At 48.9% G+C, this 7,500-nt stretch overlaps 1 protein-coding gene across 3 annotated transcripts in view; it reads left to right on the top strand.

Moving 5' to 3' along the window:
* The window catches only part of klf12b (Kruppel-like factor 12b), a 54,664-nt gene that overhangs the window by 1,473 nt on the left and 45,691 nt on the right, over positions 1-7,500 (top strand). Inside the window, exon 1 of one of the 3 annotated variants that reach the window (XM_042081055.1) lies at positions 6,790-7,004. The exons of the other annotated variants lie outside the window; for them this stretch is intronic. The gene's annotated coding sequence lies outside the window, so the exon portion shown is untranslated. Of the gene's footprint in view, positions 1-6,789; positions 7,005-7,500 lie in introns of those variants that run through there. 3 annotated transcript variants of the gene reach the window in all.

Below are 7,500 nucleotides of genomic sequence, written 5' to 3' on the forward strand. Positions count from 1 at the left end.
TTACACCGCCCTGTGGCTCAGGTATCTAGCGCCCGCCTTATCCAAACTATACAGAAACCACACCAGCGCCACCGTCAACTTGTCTTCCACCCTCCACACACACACACGCACACACACACACACACACACACACACACACACACACACTCGCACGCACACACACACACACACACACACACTCGCACGCACACACACACACACACACACACACCACACACACACACACACACACACACACACACACACACACACTCACTCACTCACTCACGTACACAAATACACACACGTGTCTACACAATGCCCACTTCAGCTGGCTACCACTGCTCCGGTCAGCGTGAACTTTGATTCCAGTCTAAGGTCAAGCGCTTAGGGAAGCTACGCAAACAACATGTGGAATCAATTTGGAACCTTTGGGGCATGGGGGAGCTCTGGGTGGCTCACAGAGACGCCGGGGAGGACCAGACCGGCCCCCACTTCGTCAGCAGGAGGGGGGGGGGGGGGTGCATTCACATCCTGGTTCTGGGTCACCAGCTCCAGTGCCGCTACTGCTTCGGGCGATTGGCCCTGCTACTGCTGCTACTGCTGCTGCCTCAAATAACAATACCTGCCTGGACAACCCCAACCCCCCACCCGACTTCATTGTCCAACCTACTGTGTGTACGTATGTTTTTGTAAGCATGTGGGGCAGGGGTACACTGAAGGAGACCCTATATGATTGTACATGTATGTGTATCAATGTGTGTGTGACTGTGTATGTGTTTATATGTCAGTGTATGTGTCTACGAGTATGCATGTGTACATGTGTGTGTGCGTGTGTTTCCGTGTTTGTGTGCACGCACACACACACACACATCTGAGTGTGAGTGAGTGAGTGAGTAAGTGAGTGAGTGAATGCAAGAGAGAGAGAGAGAGAGAGAGAGATAGGCTAGGGGGAGGATGTGGCAGGGAGGCTGCTTAAAGGAGCTGGCCATTAAGGGCTGCAGGAAGTGACAGGCCCCTGGAGACTGAGGAGTGGGTTATTGTGCTGATGATAATGCACTCCTTTTCTGCCACTCCTGACCTCCACCCTCCCTCTCCCTCTCTCTCTCTCTCTCTCTCTCTCACACACACACACACACACACATTCACACACATGCACACATCACATACACACACGCACACACACACACACACAGCACACACACACACACACACACACACACACACATATATACACACACATACACCCCTTTATTTGTTTAAACGGGAAATGAATGAATCTATTTAATTTGAGTCTGTTTAGCCGAAACAGAGGAAAGCCCCAGTAGAAGTCTATTGCACTGAGAATAATTGATTTAGAGAAGAGAGAGCTTGTAGCCTCGGTGCTACTTGCAGTGTCATAAATCCCCCATGTGTCAAAATGTCAGCACTGAATCAGATAATGAGTTTATATTTTAGCGCACTACTAGGATACATGATTTAATTACAGTCTATAATTCACTTCCAGGGTTACAGTAATAATACTAATTACTTTCCCATTTGCTTGCTTAATATTATGGATTTAGTTTACAGCTCTGTTTGTTTATACAAAACCTGCTGCTGTTTGTGTGTACAATATGTGTGTGTGTGTGTGTGTGTGTTTGTGTGTGTGTGTGTGTGTGTGTGTGTGAGAGAGAGAGACAGACTAGAGAGAGCTTGTGTGTAAGAGAGAGAGAGAGAGAGAGTGTGTGTGTGTGTGTGTGTGTGTGTGTGTGTGTGTGTGTGTGTGTGTGTGTGTGGTGGTGTCTTCTGTGGAGTAGTTTTATACCTTTTTATTTGACAGCTGGTCTGGGCTGGCAGATGGTTCCTGAAAAATTTAGCACTGGCCACCTTTAAACGGATTTGCTCTTCCTTCAAAGGCAAAGAGCAGCTGCAGCATCCACCCAAATCTGGGAGAGAACCGCACTCCTCCTCCTCCTCCTCCTCCTCCTCCTCTTTCTCCTACTCACATTGGCAGCAGGTTTGTTTGTTTTGCTTGTCAATCAAGTGAGGCCACAGAGCCCGGCCAACGTGACTGCCCAGCGAACGGTGGAGATTTGAGTTTCCTAGTGACGTGCCCGCTTGTGCGCTGTGACACACCTACCTGTTTGTTCTCGGACGGACAGTGCACACGCTCAGAACCGGGCTGTCCCCAGCTGGACTTAATGCTTACGCCACATCAGGTGGAGAGGAGGAAAACAATTAGCACTTCCTTTTCCATGTGCAGAAAATAGGGCTCGAGCTATTGTGAAACACATGACAGGAAAATGAAAAAGAGGGAAAAAAAGAACGCTAAAAAAAACAGACAACAAACTAAGTCCCTAACTCAATAGCAGATGACACAGCCTTGCTCTAACGCAGTCGATGGAGCCACTGTGGATGTTTTCACATCCGTGACAACAAGCTCCGGCTGTCAAAGCTTCACCGACCTAATGACATTGACATGAGCGATGTCAGCGGGCAGAATTTAGTGAAGATTGATTAACGACATGGAGTTAATGGGACAGCTTTGATCTGGGTATTAATCACCCCGGGAGGCCTGCCATAGACTGACTCTCTCTGCCCTGCGTGCGTGTGGCCATTATGGGAGTGGTAATGGCCATGTTATTATCTTGTATACGTCAACCTGCAGTACGTCATTAGCGTTTTATGTGGTAGCCAAAAGTGATATATTGCTGTCAGATGCTAAATTAGAAAGCACATACAGTTTTTCACATCTTTAAGACTATCAGTGGTTGCGATCAATGGGAGTGAGAGATTTGCTTGCTTTTTTTTTTCATTTTTAGTGAGAGAGAAAATCCTCTTTGTAGCCTATGCTTTTCTGTCAGGCAGTGCGAAGAAAGCTAAAGCTTTTACTACCTGATGAGAGGAATGTCGGCTAGAGACAAAGGTGACATGTCGTTGCCTCCCCCCCCCCCACCACCACCTTTCCCTCCACTCCACACCTCCACCTCATCCACTCTCTTAATTATTCTTCAATTCTCTCTTTCTCTTTTCTCCTCTCACTCTCTCTTCTCTCTCTCTCTCTCTCTGTCCATGCTTGAAAGGAGGAAATAAATAAATGGAGTAAGAACAGTGTCAGTGAGTGCACATTCTTTATTGATCTCGGATCTCGGAGAGAGGTCGCCTCTCTCTCTCTCGCCCCGAACTCCCGGAACGGAACGCCGGCTTTCCCACTGAGGCCTCGCCGCAGTGATCAATCTCACCGTTGCCACAGCGGCGGCACCTTTTCCGACCCCACCACCACCCCCCACCCCCTCCAACTCCACCCCCCCCCCCCCACCCCATCGCCTGTCTGCCTGCCTGCCTGCAACCCCCCCGGTGCAATTGAGGTTTTTGTGTCAGGTCTATTTTAAAGCACAGCCTCTGAGACCACTGCTCTTTAGTACAGGGGGGCTGGTGGCGGAAGGGGTTGGGGGTTGGTGCACTGCTAGGGGTCATCGCTGTCTGTTTTTGGATACAGCCCACCACAGTGAAGAGGTTGCTTATTGTGTGTGTGTGTGTATGTATGTGTGCTTGTAACACACTTTGTAGGTGCGTATCTATGTGTGTGCAGGTGTGAGTCAGCGTGTCATTATGTACGGACATGTGCGTGTGTGTGTATGTGTGTGTGTGTGTGCGCGCATGTGTGTGTGTGTGTGTGTGTGTGCGAGTGTGTGTGTGTGTGGACACCTCCCACCCTTCCGCTACTGTTTATGGCCATGATCACACAGATCAACATGGAGTCAGAGCGCCGGCCGGAATAGATATCTCTATAACTCCTCTACCTTCCCTCAGCTGCCTTGGAGCTCACGTAGCTCAGTTTGGGGACTTTGGTGTGTGTGTGTGTATGTGTGTGTGTGTGTGTGTGTGTGTGTGTGTGTGTGTGTGTGTGTGAGAGAGAGAGAGAGAGAGAGAGGGAGGAACCATGGAGGCTTCTATAGATATATTGAGTTAAATTAGACACTGAAGAGCGGGCTTGAATGATGCATTCATGTGGTCTCTGAAGTGCTAGTTAGTCAGCTTGTGTGTGTGTGTGTGTGTGCGTTGCGTGGCGTGCGTGCGTGCGTGCGTGCGTGTGTGTGTGTGTGTGTGTGTGTGTGTGAGTTAGGTAAAGAATGTCAGCGGTTATGTTTGTGTGAATGTTTGTGTATTTTTATTTGGAGGAGAGAAAAGACTGATAGAATGACAGAGAGAGGATAATAGAAAGGAAAAGAGAGTGAGACAGAGAATGGGAGGCAGAGGAAGAGGATGTGTGTGTGTGTGTGTGTGTGTGTGTGTGTGTGTGAGTGTGTGTGTGTGTGGGTGAAACATGTCTGTGGGTGTGAAGGAGAGGATGCTAGCAATACTAGCTATAGAAATGTGTGCGAGAGATAGAGAGAGAAAGAGAGAGAGAGAGAGATAGGGAGAGAAAGAGAGAGAGATAGAGAGAGGAGAAAGAGAGAGAGAGAAATAGAGAGAAAGAGAGAGAGAGAGAGAGAGGGAAAGAGAGAGAGAGATAGGGAGAGAAAGAGAGAGAGAGAGAGAGGGAAAGAGAGAGAGATAGGGAGAGAAAGAGAGAGAGAGAGAGAGAGAGAGATAGGGAGGGAAAGAGAGAGAGAGAGAGAGGGAAAGGAAAAGGAGAGAGGAGGAAGAGAGAGAGAGTAAACTCACGAGTGGGCGGGTGAGAGATCGTCTGAGTGGTCCTGCATGTAAACGAGGGAGCGACCGCGTGAGTGCATAGGTCTTGCAGCCGAGCGAGCCGCGTGAGTGCATAGGTCTTGCAGCCGAGCGACCGCCGTGAGTGCATAGGTCTTGCAGCCGAGCGACCGCGTGAGTGCATAGGTCTTGCAGCCGAGAGAAACGATATGGAGAGAATGGAGAAGGGCCAGAGAGAGTGGAGGGATGTGATCTAGAGAGCAAGCAGGTGAAGTGAGGGAAGGAGGGAGCCAGGGAGGGAGAGTGTGCCAGTGTAACAGTGAGTGAGTGAGTGAGTGAGTGAGTGAATGTATAAGTGAATGAGTGAATTAGGCCTAGAAAGTGAATGTGTATGAGTGTCTGTGAGTGAGTGAGTTAGTGAGTGAGTGAGTGTATAAGTGAATGAGTGAATTAGGCCTAGAAAGTGAATGTGTATGAGTGTCTGTGAGTGAGTGAGTGAGTGAGTAAGTGAGCAGGTCTGTTAGAGACTGCATGAATAGGAAAGTGTGTCTCGATGTTATGCACAGTGGCTGATGTTGCCGTGTAGGTGGGGTGGAGGTGAGTGCAGAATCAATGTGCGTTCAACCTCAGACGTAAACACACCCACACGACCGCAGCCCGTCCCTCCTCAGAGCGTCACTATCCCTGTCGCGCTTCAGACGGGAGGCCTCAGTGACCAAGCCTCTCACGGAAAACACCGATGCCGCTGGGGCTGCTGGAGTTCAAACGCGAGTAGGCAGCCAGGCAGACAAGCAGGCAGGGAAGCATGAGGGTGGAGTGCAATCAGAGGTCACTGCCATCCCCCCCCCCCCCCACACACACATGCTCTGTCGGTCGCAGATTTAGCAGAGGAACTGAGTCGCAGGAAGCCAGACGCCTCGGTCAGAGAGGAGAGAGAGAGAAGGCCAAACCGCAAAAAGCACAAGTCCCTGGCGCAGTTTCACTCTGACTGTTTGTGCGGGGCATCCCGCGTGTGAGCTCACAGACGTGCTTCTCCTTTTTAAAAGACTTGCTTGCTTTTTTGCAAACCTGAGGCGGCCCCTCCTCTCAGTCACACATACAGACACACACACACACACACACACACACACATGTGTGCAGTGCACACGCACACATACTCACATACACATGCACACACTCACACACACACACACATGCACACCAGGGTCGTAACCTTGACTGGTGCACCACAACATCTTCATGCGTTCATTGTGTTTCACGTTTCTCCGAAGCACTTGTTGACATAGCTAGCTGCCCACGTTGTAAGTGTCAGCTCTAAGTGTGTGAGTTGCCTAATTTTATTTTATTTTATTTGTCAATCCCCCCTCTTCTGTTTTATGTAAGTTAGCCTTACCTGTGAAGCACTTTGGGTCAACTGTTGTTGTTTTAAAGTATAAGTATATATACTCTTTTGATCCCGTGAGGGAAATTTGGTCTGCATTTATCCCAATAAGTGAATTAGTGAAACACACTCAGCACACAGTGAGGTGAAACACACACTAATCCCAGCGCAGTGAGCTGCCTGCAACAACAACCGCACTCGGGGAGCAGTGAGGGGTTAGGTGCCTTGCTCAAGGGCACTTCAGCCGTGCCTACTGGTCGGGGTTCGAACCAGCAACCCTCCGGTTACAAGTCCGAAGCGCTAACCAGTAGGCCACGGCTGCCCACCCCAATGTGCTAAATGCGCTATATAAATAAATAAAGTGACTTAACTAATCCACTGGACCTCCAGCTGGGCTGTTTGGCTCTGAGGCTCCTCCACTCCGACTTGTTCAGCATCTCACTGAAAGCCAATGGAAATATAAAGAAAACATCAGATGATGTTACAGGACCTTCAGGTGATGTTCAAATGATGTTACAGAACCTGTTACTTCACACACTCACACACTGTATTTTTAATTTAAATATATTTTCTATTAAACAATGGTTTATGTTTAACCATGTTGATATTTGACATATGCTTGTCAGTCTCACAGTAAGTCAGTCTTGCTGATTAATTGTTCATAAGTCATAATACTTTAACTGAATTATTTTGTTAAAAGTTTACATGTTCCTCTATATTTCTTGCTCTCCAATTTGGAGGATTCAGCACCTTTTGCCACTTTGACTGAGTTCCTTGGGTTGAGTGCCTTGGGTTGATCTAAGCTGTTTAGGGCATGATGGGTGTGTGTGTGTGCGCGTGTGTGTATGTGTCTGTGTGTGTATGTGTGTGTGTCTGTGAAAGGGGGGCAGCAGAGGAGGACTTGAGCTGTATCCGGCGACCTCATCCCTGCAGGATTACTGACACAGGATCCCCCTGGCGCAGAAATAGCTGGAACTCAAGGGCAATCCGTCGGAATATCACAACTTCCGTGAGCCAGCGTTCCCTGTCACCTTTTTTCCCCTAGGAACAACCGGGTGAATGTTTACTTAGACTGATCCTTCTATTAATGGACTCCTAGTTCCTATTAGGTGTTTTGTGTGTGTGTGTGTGTGTGTGTGTGTGCATGTAGGGAGGGGTTGAATATTAGGTGACATGCTGTGTGTACTGTACTGTACTGTATGTGTGTAGAGGGGTGCTGAGGGAATGCTACTTCTGGGGATGCTGTGTGTGTGTGTGTGTGCGTGTGTATGTGTGTCTGAGTGTGTGTGTGTGTGTGTGTGTGTGTCTGAGTGTGTGTGTGTGTGTGTGTGTGTGTGTGTGTAGTAAGTAAGAGAGAGAGGCTCTGTGTTCAGGGCAGTCCCCAGCTGTCAGGACTCTTATTGGGCCTCTTTCACGCGGCCTCTTCCCAACTGGTTGTGAAAGCCTGTGAGCGATAAGGCTTAGAGGGCTTTCAGTTCGCTTTGTTTTTGTGCCTCCTTCTTCTT

Source organism: Alosa sapidissima, chromosome 2, assembly GCF_018492685.1.
Source record: "Alosa sapidissima isolate fAloSap1 chromosome 2, fAloSap1.pri, whole genome shotgun sequence".
Classification (NCBI taxonomy): Eukaryota; Metazoa; Chordata; class Actinopteri; order Clupeiformes; family Clupeidae; genus Alosa; species Alosa sapidissima.